Here is a 13,928-nt window from a genome sequence, read left to right on the forward strand (position 1 = left end):
CAGGCAAGCATGTGCTAAATAAAGTTCTCCGTCAGCTGAGCTGACAGAAAATGGACACATGTGTCAGCTAGAGTCCCTGGCTCACCCAGGAAAGAGCCCAGACACTGAGCTGGAAGGAACAACCCCCATCACCACCAGCTGACTGAAGGAGGAGTCCTCGGAGTACAGGCTTGTCACCCTTCTACAGACAGGTGAACCTTGAATGATGAAGAATGGTGGTTGGCCCTCGGAGTTGGAGAAACTGGACAGTCGGACTTGCTTCAGGAGGCCTCAGGAAGCCAAAGAGGCTTGCTAGTGGGTGGGTGTTGGAGCACTGTGACCCACCGCTTAAACAACAATGGCCTTCTGGGGTTGGAGCTGCACAGCCAGGTAGCCAATACCTTTTCCTCTTTCCAACACCACCAAAGCATGGCATCCAACATTTTCTGTTGCTGTTACAAAGCCAGCGATTCCACTAACAACACTGCCAACCACCGCTCTGCAGAAATGGCCAAACAGGATTACCCACTGTGGGGCAGAAGAACTGGTAAGGTTGAAGAAGATTCAAAGGCTAAATCTCAGAATTGAGAATGGCCAGAGTTAGAACCAGCTCCCAGGCAGACTCTACCTGTCTTAGACCATGTAACCATGATACCCCACTAAGAGGACCATGACAACTGGTCACTGACCATAAAGACCTAGAATTTTTTTCATGGGAATGAGGTATCTAGATAGGGTCTGAATATTTAGCCAGTGAGCTTCCCTTTTTGGACATTCCTTCCTGAAAAAGGTATTTAATCCCTGGTTCACCCTGAGTAAGACGCAGTCATTCATGTCCGCAATGAATAAAGCAGTTTAGACAAGCCAAGACTATCTTCTTCACCACAGATCACCTCAGAGGAGGCCTTCGTCGTAAAACCTCACCTCAGTCTCCCAAAGGCCTCTCATTCAGCCCCTCTGTACTTTTGGTACTCGCTTGGAATCAAACTGGACCCCCCCCCCCACATCCTCGGCTCAGTCATCTCCTTTCTGCCTGGCACGTAGGTAAAACATGGACCTGCATAAACCCCATTCCCACCCCCTCACGGTTCCCAGCAGTGTCTGGGTACACAGGAGACTGAGAACTCCAGCATCTGTCTCGGAACCCTCTGTTTCTCACTCAGGAGAACATGGCCTAAGACCCCTATCTTGAACTGCACTTTGTCTTCCAGCATACCACTAGCCCTCCAGCATCCCAGCTGTGAGGCAGACATGCAGCCAGGCAACCAACGGTCCTTCAGTAGGTTTACATATCGGACAATGGGTACAAGCCTGAGTTACTTCTGGGGAATTCAGTCTACTGCAAGGAAACATTCTTTGAGATTTTGTGGGTGTAGAAGGGGATTGGTTACACTAACCTGTAACCAAACTATGTACAGACTAAAGTAGTTATTTACTATTAGTTATTGGGTCTTAGTAGAGATCCCTGGCTACCTACCATCCTACTCATCAGAATTTGAAATCTGCTACTTTGGGAGCTTGAGGGTGATGCTGTCAGCCCTATTTCTCTACAAAATAGAAATGACATCTAGTGTACAGGCTGTTGGAAGGTGAACTGAGACATATAAGCACCTAGACCCTGGTCTGTAAAGTTATCTTTAATTTGCCTAATGCAACTGTCTGCTCAGAGGCTTACTGCCTCTCTGCTAACCTAGGCCTAGTCCTGGATGCATCCAGCCTCCATATAATAGAATGTTCTCAGCCTCTGAGACTTACTGCTGAATATACTCACCCTTTCTTGCTTTTTCTGAACTCTAGCTAGATGGTCAACTCAGCTGCTCTAGCTCAAAACTCCTCACCACACAGACCGGTTCAAACCGGCCTCTTGCAGCTTCTGACTAAATTGCTCCACTTGGCTTCATACTCACTCTGACAATATGTTCTAAGCTTCTGGCCCATTCTATCTTTGCCTGCATCCTGCCTCTGTAAAACTGTTTTGGTAAAACTACCCTTTCCCCGAACCTCCACTGTTCCCTGAGCAGCCTCTCTTTTCTCTTTGTTCTCATGAGATTTGAGCACATCCTATTCTGTCAAATCTGTCTCTGATTCGTCACTCTGTCTCCCATTCAATTAGCCATCGCTTTCAAACATGGGTGCTTCCTTCTACAAACTAACTTTACCTTCATACTACTCAGCTATTAGAAACAATGACTTTATGAAATTCCTAGGAAAATTAATGGATCTACAGAATATCATCCTGAGTGAGGTAACCCAGTCACAAAAGAACAGACATCATATGTAGTCACTGATAATTGGATACTAGCCCCAGAAAGCTCTGAACACCCAAGAAACAGCTCACAGACTGTATGAAGCTCAAAAGAAAGGAAGGCCAAAAAGTGGAAGCCTCAGTCCTTCTTAGAAAAAAAAATAAGTGTACAGCACCCTCTCAGAGTGGGGTATACCTAGACCTTAAATCATTAATAATTCAAGAGCCAAGAATACAGCCTTGTGGCAATTCTTGATATTTAAAAATCCTTATGTTAAATCTTTACACACCAAAAAAAAAACTTTGACAATTTCCATGTTACGTTTTGTTTTGCATATACTTTATGCTCGTTGAAACTAGTAAGATTTCAACGCATACTATCAAACCTTTAAAACAAAAAGTCAAGTACTGACAAAAATACATCCATATAGTTTTATGCCAAAATGCTTTTTAAAAATCTGTACATGTATCTCTGTTTTTGTAAAATAAGGTTGTAAAAAAAAATGGCACTAATGTGTACTAAAGGCATACCTGTGTTCCAGCCAGAGAGATGAGAGGATTAGATTGCTGGATTAAAATCCCTCTACTGTGGTCCAAACAACAAAGAGGCTCAACAAACCATTTACATATGTATTAGTCAGAATCCGGTTACACTGTGGTAACAAACCATCAAATCTCAAGTGTTTCACCTAATTTGCGCCCATTTTTAACTCAAACCAGCAGAATTCAACGTTTTTGCTTGAGGCGTTGTTTTATTTGAGACAGGGTCTTGTGTAGCCTAGGCTAGCCTCAGATTCACTATTTCGCTGAGGCTTGACTGTATCCGTGGACTTTCTATTATTGTAATAAAGACCATGGCAAAAGCAAGTTGGGGAGGAAAGAGACTATCTCAGCTCACTGCTTACAGCCCATTACTCAGGGAAGTTACCTGGAGATAGAGCCTGAAGCTGAGGCTATAGAGGAGTGCTGCTCTTTGACTTCTTCTCCATGGCTTGCTCAGTCTGCTTTCTTATACAGTCCTGGACCGCCTGCCCAGCAGTGGCACTGCCTACAGTGGCACTGGTTGGGTCCTCCCATATCAAACAGTAACCGAGAAAACGTCCTATAGATTTGACGTCCTATAGATTTGACGACAGGCCGATCTTATGGAGACATTTCCTCCATTAGGATTCCCTCTTTCCAAATAACTGTAGCTTGTGTCGAGCTGACAGAAACTAACCAACAAGATCACCTGGAACTTCAGATCTCCCTGCCTTCTTCTCCATGTGTTAATATCACACCACGCATATATGATATGCACCGACACACCCATTTAATACAATGTTGGTGATTGAACCCTGGTCTTCCTGCATGCTAAGCAAGCACTCTAGTGACTAAGCTGTGTCTCCAGCCCTGTTTTGAGAGCCAGGAAACCATCAGGTAGGGTGTGATCAGACTTTCTATCCGAGCTATTTTCCCCTCCATTCTTTCAGGTATGAACTTAAATGGTGATCCAAGGGGTATTCAAAGGAGACACTCATTCAACTCCTCGGACAACTGGATGGTATTTAAGCTATGTAGCCTTGGGAGACCCTGAAGGTTCCAGAGGCGGCACCACACAGTCTGAGCTGTGCAGCTGCCCGGCGGGTCTCCGTGAGGACGAAGGCAGTGGACAGGAGTCATGAAGACTGATTCAGAAACTCCATCACAAGGAGGGAAGAGGTCTGAGCCATCCCTGTACCACCAGCATGAGTCACCCCAGCTCCTGACAGCCAGGGAGGGGGGCTACCCGCAATTAAAGTACTTGTTTGCATCAGCAGACGTGTCTCCTCTTTGCCCACTTCTCAGGCTACTTCTGAGAGGCCCGTGGAGGTAGAATAAGTTTGACTTGTAAGTTCACTGTTCTGCAACATTTAAGGTCCTCTCAAGTATCCAGGAGAGCAATGTAGTGGGGCAAGCTTGTGCAGATGGATACTACTGTAAACATCTCAAGCCAGAGAGCATGATTCTGCTCGCATACTATGAGACCCATCTATGTCTAAGACCACACTGAACAGTGGTGCTGATCATGGAGAGCCCTGTCATCAGCAGCACAGCACAATACATCTGGGCTAGAACACTGTCAAATGCAGGAGACCCCTCTCCCCGGTGGCTTCCATCTCAAGCAAGTTACAATAGGGTAACTCTGAAAGCAAAGAGCATTTTAGCCCTGACTCCAGGGTTCAGTGAAGGATTCCTGGAAGAGTCAATACTTCAAAAGTCTTTGAAAGTGGAGAGGGAACTGGGCAATCCAAGATGAAAGGAAATCTGGGGAACAGACCTGGGAAGGGTACAAGAGTCTTAAGCTTCAACGTCTGTATTGAGTAAAAGTCTGCACCAGGATGTTGTGGTAGGGGAAAAAAAAAAAAAAAAAAACAACAAAAGCTGCGTGTCCGAGAATGCCCTGAGGCGATGAGGGGTCGCAGCTGCAGAGTGACACAGCCAGGTGGGATGGTTTTTACAATATTGGGTTTCTGTCCCTTCAGTCTCTTGTAAATGGTGTGTCATAACGGATGGTACATACGCAACAGGAACACGCGGCCTGCTTACGATCCTAGGGTTGGAAGCGTGAGGTTAAACACCAGCAGACACAGTGGCTGATGAGGGTGCACTTCCTTATATTAGGCTCCTCCTCACTGTGTCCCCCCCATGGTAAAAGGGACAGAGAGTCTCTTGAGCTTTTATAAGGGCACTAATCTTAACCCCAAATCAAAGGGCCCCCAACAACTATGTCACTAACGAAGTTAGGACTTCAACATGAAGCTTGGGGGAAGCCTAGCAGAAGGTAACAAGATGAACAGAAAGTCAGCACCCTGTTTGTGCCTCGCAGCAGTTCACATCCACGCTGAAAATCATATGGCATTTCTCAGTGCTGTAACAAAATGTCTGATGTAGGCAACAGAAAGGTTATCTTGACATAACTGCCCATCACGCCAGTACCAGGATGAGGCAGCTCTGCATCCACAGGATGGGGACTGGGATGGGGTGAAGGCTGGTCCTTCACTCAATTCCTTTTTACCATATTTAGTCTACAACCCCATTGTCTGGGATGGTGCTGCTCACATTCAGGGTGGGTCTCCCCTCCTTCTTTGAACAGGCCAAGGGTGTGTTGCCCTCGTGTCTCTAAATCGGTTAAATTGTAGGTAAAGATTAACAAACCCGGGAAGCCAGGCACTCTGCAGTGTGAGCGGTGGGTTTAAGTGCAGCCATGAGAACAACGTGGAAAGCCTGACTCCAGCTTCCCCTGTGCTGGGTACCCCGCCCATGGCTCTCTGAACAGCACTTCAAACAGTACAATGAGCCAACAAGGTTAGCAAACGACCCAGGTTTTACATCCTAGCAAACCGGCCCAGAGGGAGTAGTTATAGCTCAAAGTTTGCTAACAGGAGAGCGTCAGGCTGAGATTCAGACTCAGAAAGCCTGACTCTAGCAACCATGCTCTTACTCCCTCTGGTCACCGTGCCCCTCACCAGTGAGAGGATGACATCCAGACACTGACCTCGTCCCCAGATTGACTGGCTCGTTGCCTGCTTTCGAAAATGCAGCTGTGAATCTTTAACAATTTTTTGTTGTTGTTGTTGTTGACCGCTGGTGCAGTGAACTTTGCTTTGTCAACAACCGAAGCTAAAAGAACAGAAAGAAGGGGTATCCTTTCCTGGTTCCAGAATGGTTGTCTGCTTTGTGGGTTCTTGAAGGTTCTTCAGCTTTCAGGGTCCTTCATCTCAGATGACATGTTAAGTCAGGGTTTGGAAACAAATGGGAACTGGGGACACTGAGCAACCGTTTCTTCTCCTGTCCCTTACGAATGGAATAGTACCCAAGAAGGCATGTTTGTAAAAAAATCCTGCCAATAAATTTCTCTGTCACCACAATGGCACTGGCTCCCCACCCTAGGTTGGTGATTTGGCCCTCACTCCTAGGTGGGGCTACCCTCTGTCTGCTGCTCACACACTCGCAGATCTTTCTGGTACTACTCCTTCCTTACCGCCATCTCTTACCAGCAACAATTGTTAGCATCACAAGATGCCACATTCAAACTACTGTGTGCTATTAGACCTAACTAATACAGCTGGCCAATTCTAACTCAGACCATGGGGTAGGGGGGTTCAACATAATGTTGGGGTAAAACTGACAAGACATTATTTAATTCTGGGATGTAAAGTTACAGGAGGAAGAAGAATGCCAATAGAGGTACAGGGATTGAAGAAAAGATCATTCAGAGGCCGCCTCACCCAGGGATCCACCACATATGCAGCCACCAAACCCAAGCACTATTGCTGATGCTAAGTACTTACTGGCAGGAACCAGATAGAGATGCCTCCTCAGGGACTCTGTCAGAGTTATACAGATACAGCTGAGCATGCTTGCAGCTAACCATTGGTCTGAACTCGGGGACCCCAATGAAGGTGCTAAAGAAAGAACTGAAGGAGCTGAAAGGGGTTGCAACCTCATGGGAAGATCAACATTATCAACCAACCAAACCCTCCAAAACTCCCATGGACTAAAACACCAACCTTTGAGCACGCATTGAGAGACCTATTAATCCAGTTGCATATGTAGCTGAAGATAGCAGTGTCTGGCATCAATGTGAGAAGGGGCCTTTGGTCCAAGGGAGGGCATGTTTTCCCAATGTAGGGGAATGCCAAGGCAGTGGGGTGGAGAGGGTAATTGGGAGTGTACCTTTGTGAAGGCAAATGGAGGGGAAGGGGGATGGGAGCAGGGTGGGGGGGGATAACATCTCAAATGTAAATACAGAGTATCTAATAAAAAAAATGTTTTAAAAAGAAGAATGCCAAACTGTAAGAGTTAGGAATGGTGGTGTGGGCTGACCCAGGACGGGGCGATTTACAGACCAGTTTGGGGTATGTAGCAAGACCCTATCCAGAACAAGCAAGGATGTAGGGAACATCTAGAGGACATACCAGAATAATGGCTATAGGGAATGTAAGCCATAGGTTAATGGCCTATGCCGGGAGCTAGCAGTGGTCCACGGTATAATCCAGTCCCCTGTGCCTCGGAGAGGGCCAGCTTCCTCTTCTTCTACAGTTCTCATGGCACATCCCCTGACTGCATCACACCAGCGGCAAGACACATCCTGTGCCACCTCCCAGGCCAGTCTTCCTCCTTTGCCCAGGACACCCCAGACTGTGCCTCTGGCTCTGAACAACAAAGAACCTTGTTAGAGAACCTCCGGAGAAGGCCTGTGAAAAGGCGTTCATCCTGAGTCTCTCTGTCCAAGGGCCCTCAGCACAAGCACTATACAGTTTTGGATTTTTAAATAACAGCAAAAAGTTCCATGGAATCCAGAGAAGCCTGATTTATCCAGTTATGGGAAAGCAGCCTAAACCTGACCAAACCTCCTCACTCACAGAACCATACAATGCTATTGGGTTTTTTGTTTGTTTGTTTGTTTGTTTGTTTTTTTGTACATGTTTAAACCTATCAGAGAGTTGCTCCCATCACGGCCCCGGCCAGACGCTAAGTAGAATCCACATAACTGCAGTGAACCGCAATCCAAAAATGGAGGAGAGCACAGCTGTGATGCAGATATTGAGGTATCCACCTTTACTCTGGATCGATACATGCCTTTAATCCAAATCTTGGGGCGCACCTTTAATCTGGGCCATGCCTTCCGCTGGAGGCCTATAGAAAGCTTGTTCATTGTCCTTTGAACATTATACACTGGACGTGCAATGGAAGAAGAGGGGACTGTCCCTTCCTCACCTGTTTGCCTTCACGCTGCCTGCACAGCCATTCCTTCCTTAGCACTGGAGCCGACATCTTCAGGATCCCAGCTCATACAGAGGACCAGCTGAGATGCTCAGCTTCATGGGACTGAGCAACTACTAGAATCTTAGACTTCCCATTCACTGATGCCCACTGCTGTTTCTGCTGGACTGCAATCTGTAAGTCATTCCAAAAAGTTCCATATATGTGTATATATAGTATATAGGGTCTAGTATATAATTATATATACATATATATGTATATATATATTCATTCTATCACTCCTTCCAGCAGATCCTAACTAACACAACTACAAAAAGAGAAAAGAAAAATGTGAAATAAAAGCAAAGAATTCTTTACTTAACAAAAAAAAAAAAATCTGTAAGAAAAAATTGAGACGGTTCAGCAAATACTGAAAATGTCACTGTAAGATTTGTACTTGAAGGAAGGTTACTCCAGGGAATTGTCAATATGCTGCTAATTGTCAATATCGCTCTGCACTAAGGTAAGCTCCAAGGTTGGTCCCGGGAGGAGAAACAGACAGAGCCATGGGAATATAAAAAAACAATAGCTTTCAAAGGTGATAAAAAGCAATAAAAAGTAACATGGTTGGATCTAAATGAATGCCGACTTCTAAGCATTTATGATAATACCTGTTGTGCTCTCAAATACAGAAAACTGTGTCCTGGCAAGAACAGTCTCACAGGCCGACTGAAGGGCAGTGTGGGTTTTGGTTGCCCAGGGAACAGTGCAAGTGCTCACATGACAGACTTTGGTCAACCAGGGATACTGTTGGCATCAGGTGACCGCCAAGAGAAGTGGCTCTCAGAGTGCTTTAAAATGACCATTACCAAAATAAACAAAACTGGGCAAGGGGAGGGGGTGATTGACTGATCTCAGGAAAGGCAAACAAATTGAGAACTGTAGAATGGTACATTGTAACCAGGCGCTGTGGAGTAAGACTGCAATCCCAGTATGCAGGAAGCTGAGGCAGGAGGATTGCAAGGTTGAGGCCAGCCTGGGCAATGCTATGAGATCCTGTGTGATGATAAATTTTCATTGTCAACTTGACCAGATTCGCCCAGAAGGCACACCTCTGGGTGTGTCTATGGGGCCTTTGCCAGGACGGGTTAACCAAAGAGGGAAGCTTCACCCTGAATATGGGTGCCAAACATTCACCCAACACAGGGTCCAAAATAAACAAAAGGAATGAATCTGGACCAGGGTCAGCATCCCTACCCCTCTCTGCTTCCTGGGATGCTAAGACATGCAGAGTCCTAGTGACACACTCCAGCCTCTGAAAACTCCGCCATGCATTCCCAGCTAGGAAGGACTGTACCTTCACATTGTGAGCCACACTGTAAGGCCCTCTGTCATCGAGCTGTTTCTGATGAATGTCCTCTTATGGTGGTAAGAAGGGTGACTTACCTGAGGCACTCTCAAGAGTACACATAAAATGAACACAGCAACAGCTTACACCAAATGTTTCAGACATAATGTAGTAAATCGTGTATTTTAAACGGTCTGATTTTTCTTTTAAAAATTCAGCTAGTACGCTCATAGCTTGCCTGTCTCCCAGGAGGTCTGCAGTAACCAGGGACACAGACAGGAGCCTGGCATGGCTGTCCTCTGAGAGGCTCTACCGCAGCTGACTGAGACAGAAGCAGATACCTAGAACCAACCATTGGACTGAAATCAGGGACCGCTAAAGAAGAATTACGGAAAGGACTGAAGAAACTAAAGGGGAGGGCGGCCCCATAGGAAGACCAGCAGTCTCGACTAACCCAGACTCCTGGGAGATTCCAGAAATGGAGCCACCAACCAGTCAGCATACAGGGGCTGATCCAAGGAGGCCTCCAGCACATATATAGCAGAGGACTGCCTGGTCTGGCCTCAGTGGGAGAAGATAGGCATAATCCTTGAGGCCCAGGGAAGGGGGGTGGGGGAGGGGAATGAGGTGAGGAACTGGGGGTGAAGGTGGGGAACGGGTGGATGGCAACAACTAAAATGTAAATAAATAAAATAATTATTTGTTTAAAAGGAAATGCAAAATATCTAGAAAAGCTGGAGTAATTTTTGAACAATACAGTTGGAGGACTCACATGCAGTGTGGTGCCAGCATGCTGCTGCGAATGCAGATGGGGAAAAACAATTGAGAGCTCATAAGTAAACTCTCACTTTTGGTCAAAAGAAAAAGAAAAAAAAAAGTCAGCGTTTACATATCCACAGTGCAGATCCACTGAAACTGAAGGTGTACGAAACAATTGCTAGTTGGAACAAAGAGAAACTTTTTCAGAAAACCCTGAGTAGAAAGCCTATACGTTTGAGAAAGTCTATCAACAAAAGGCAGCTAGAGTTTGTGCAGTAGTTAGAAACCAGAAAGTCTCCCAACTGGGAAGCAAAATGAGGATGTTTTCTGCTGCTGCTACTGCCCAGCTTCATCCTGGGAGTTCTCCTTAGCCAACTTGGTAAGAAAAGAAAATGGGAGGGACATAGATAACATAAATCCTTGTTTACAGGTGGCTGGAACGGTGATGTAGAAAACCCCAAATAACCAACACAGAAACTCCTAGAACGAAGCAATTCCCCACGGCAAGCTTGTGCCATCAGGTCGTAAGAGCAACAAACCGGGAGAGAGTATCTGCAAGTACTGAGTAGAAGGACCGTCGCTCAAAGTATTTCAAGAACTACTGGGATTAAACAATATGAAAACGACCCTGTCTTAAGGTGAGCCAAAGTTCTTCACGGGCATCCCGCTAAAACACACTCGGGTGGTAAATAAACCTATGAATACATGCCCCAGTGTTGTGTGTCAGTGGGGAAAATGGAAGTTAAAACGAGAAGCCAGAACGCAACACCTGTTAGTATGGCCAAGACTTGGAAACCCACAACACCAAATGCTGCCAAAGAAGCAGAACAAGAAATCTTAGCCACAGCTACCAAATGCAGAGTGGCTTAGGAAACATGAAACTCAGCTTAACAACTTCTTACAAAACTAATTATACTTTTATTACAAAATCCAAAAACCAGCCCAGCAGCGGTGGCACATGCTTTTAATCCTAGCACTCGGGAGGCAGGGGCAGGCAAATCTGCGTTTGAGGCCAGCATGATCTGTTACAGAAGGAGCTCTAGGACAGCCAAGGGTACAAGGAGAAACCATGTCTCAAAAAACTGGATGGATGGATGGATGGATGGATGGATGGATGGGTGGGTGGGTGGGTGGGTGGGTGGGTGGGTGGGTGGATGGATGGATGGTGGGTGGATGGGTGGATGGATGGATGGATGGATGGATGGGTGGGTGGGTGGGTGGGTGAGTGGGTGGGTGAATGGATGGATGATGGATGGATGGATGGATGGATGGATGGATGGATATGGATATGGATAGGGATAGATGGATGGATGGGTTGGTGGGTGGGTGAATGGGTGAGTGGATGGATAGATGAATGGATGGGGATAGATTGATGGATGGGTGGGTGGGTGAATGGGTAGGTGGATGGATGATAGGCAGAAAGTTAAAATGCTGTGTGGATGTTTCTAATAGCTTTGATTCATAATTATCAAAACCCATGAGCATCTAGGGTGCCCTTTAGTAGGCAAATGGGTGGAGGAGCTATGGAATAGCCAGACAACAGAAAATCAGCTGAGTGTGGTGTTTAATCTCAGCACCCAGGAGGCAGAGGCAGGTTGATCTCTGTTTGAGGTTAGCCTAATCTACATAGTGAGGCCATCCAGAATTACATGAGCCAGCCATCTCTACTCCCCTGCCACTGTTTTAAAATAGCATAGTCTAACCTTTTATATATATAACTCACAAATGGTAAGACTCACCATTTGAAATGACCCACTATACAATCATATAGTAGCCACTCCCCATCCCCCTTCTGACAACCATGAACGCACTTTCTGCCCTTGGCTTTTCCCAGGCTGGAGATCTCGGTGATCTCATGTCTGGAAAAATGCAGCAGACGGTGCTTTCGTTGGGTGGCATGTTTGCCGAGTTTAACCATGTTGTGATGCGCATCAATTTTGCTCTCTTGATGGCGGAGTAGTATTCCATCATATGCTTAATGCCATACTTTGTCTCTTTGCCTTCTGGGGTGCCTGCACGCTAGCTCCTAAGAGTAACGCTGTTGTAAATAACCATGCTCACTTTCATATAGGTGGGTATTTCCTGATAGCCTATATTGATAGTCATTTATATCAAGTTTTGCTTTTTTTTTTTAAAGGCTTCACTTTTATTTGCCTGTGTGTGTTTGTGTGTATGCCACACGTGTGCAGATATGTGCAGCGGCCAGAAGGTGGTGTTAGATTTCTTGGGGTTAGAGTAAGAAGCGGTTAAGAGCCTTGTGATTTACCTGGTGCAGGAACAGGAAGAACCATACTGGAGTGCTCTGGGAGCCAGGGGGAGCTCTCAGGTTCCTCTTTCTTGCTGTTTATATAAAATTACGGTTGTTGTAACTTCTCCACAAGTTGCCCCTTCTGTCCTTGTGAAACACCACCCTTTATTGCTCCAAAGCTTTTCTCTTTATTTTGGTAGATGACATTTCTGTAGCCATTTTAGGTTCAAGGCAAACTGAGAGAACAGTGATGGCCTGAGATCCGAAGTTTGAATGCCCAGCATCCATGTTTTCTTCTTTCTTTTCTCTCTCTTTCATTTTTTATATGGATAGGTGTTTTGTCTGGATGTATGTCCGTGTACCTCTTGCATGCCCGATACCCATGGAGGCCAGAAAAGGGTGTCAGATCCGGTCTGGAACTGGAGTTACAGATAGTTGTTAGCAACCAAACAGGCCCAGCACCCATGTCTTAAAAACCAGGCACAGTGCAATCAGAGGAAACAGGATTGCTGGGGCTTGCTGGCTGCCCACCAGGCTTGAACGTTTGTGAGAGACCCAGTCTCAAGGGCATAAGGAAGAGGATGAGAAAGCAGGACACTTGATGTCCCCCTGTGACTTTGACACTTGTGTGCACACACATGCACCTCGCCACACACATGCACACACTCACATACAATGTTGTCAGAAGTCAAGAGGGGTGGGGATGTAGCTCAGCTGGTAAGGTTCGTGCAGAAGACCCAGAGTTCTACCCCAGCGCTGCTCAAACAGATAATCTCGGCATCTGGAAGGTTTAGGAATTCAAGGTCATCCTCAGCTACACAGAGAGTGTGAGACCACCTCTCAGTCAAATGAGACCCTAACTTAAAAAAATAGAGAGAGAGAAATAAAATAAATCCAAAAGCTACACCACGTCATGGCCTGAGTTTTCTCTTATTGGTCACAGGTAGAACTAACCAAAATCATTATTGACAGACTTGAACAACCTGTTGAAAATGCGTGTTTGTGTTCGTGTAGAAACCCATCTGGCAGCTACTGAGAGGTAGAGGCGTCACTGAAAGCCAGGATGTGGCTCAGAGACAGCCTGGGCTCAGTGCTCTTACATGCAAGAGGTCTGACTTTGAGCCCCAGCAACACACAGAGATGAAATGAAGCCTCTCAGTGGCTGGATCCTCTGAGGGACACACCAGGGAACAAACAGTTTTTGTGACAATACCTCCATCAGTCCCCGCATTACACAATCCTGTCCTGACAGATGAGGAAGTGAGAGAGAAGGCTAGCATCTGACCCAAGCCTCCCTTTGCATATTTGCAGACATACCCCCAAGGTGCTGGAATAATTGAGCATGAGGCAAGAGTCAAACATATATGAGCATCTGCTGGGTGTAGGGTGACAAGGATTTAAAAGAGAAACGGCAGCAGGTCATCAAGTTCCTGCTCAAGCTTGTGACTTGTTGCAAGCACTGAAGGTTGTTTCCATTCCATTTGAAACATCTGCCAGGTGTGTGCTTTCCTCCCCAGTGACTGATGGGACAGAGACAAGATGGCAGGCAGGACTCAGCTTTGAACGCTACCTGCACAGCGGTAGGCCCATGGCTCCTACCCTGAGGGTATAGAGCCTTAAGA

This window comes from Micromys minutus (genome assembly GCF_963924665.1).
Source record: "Micromys minutus genome assembly, chromosome: 28".
Taxonomy (NCBI): Eukaryota; Metazoa; Chordata; class Mammalia; order Rodentia; family Muridae; genus Micromys; species Micromys minutus.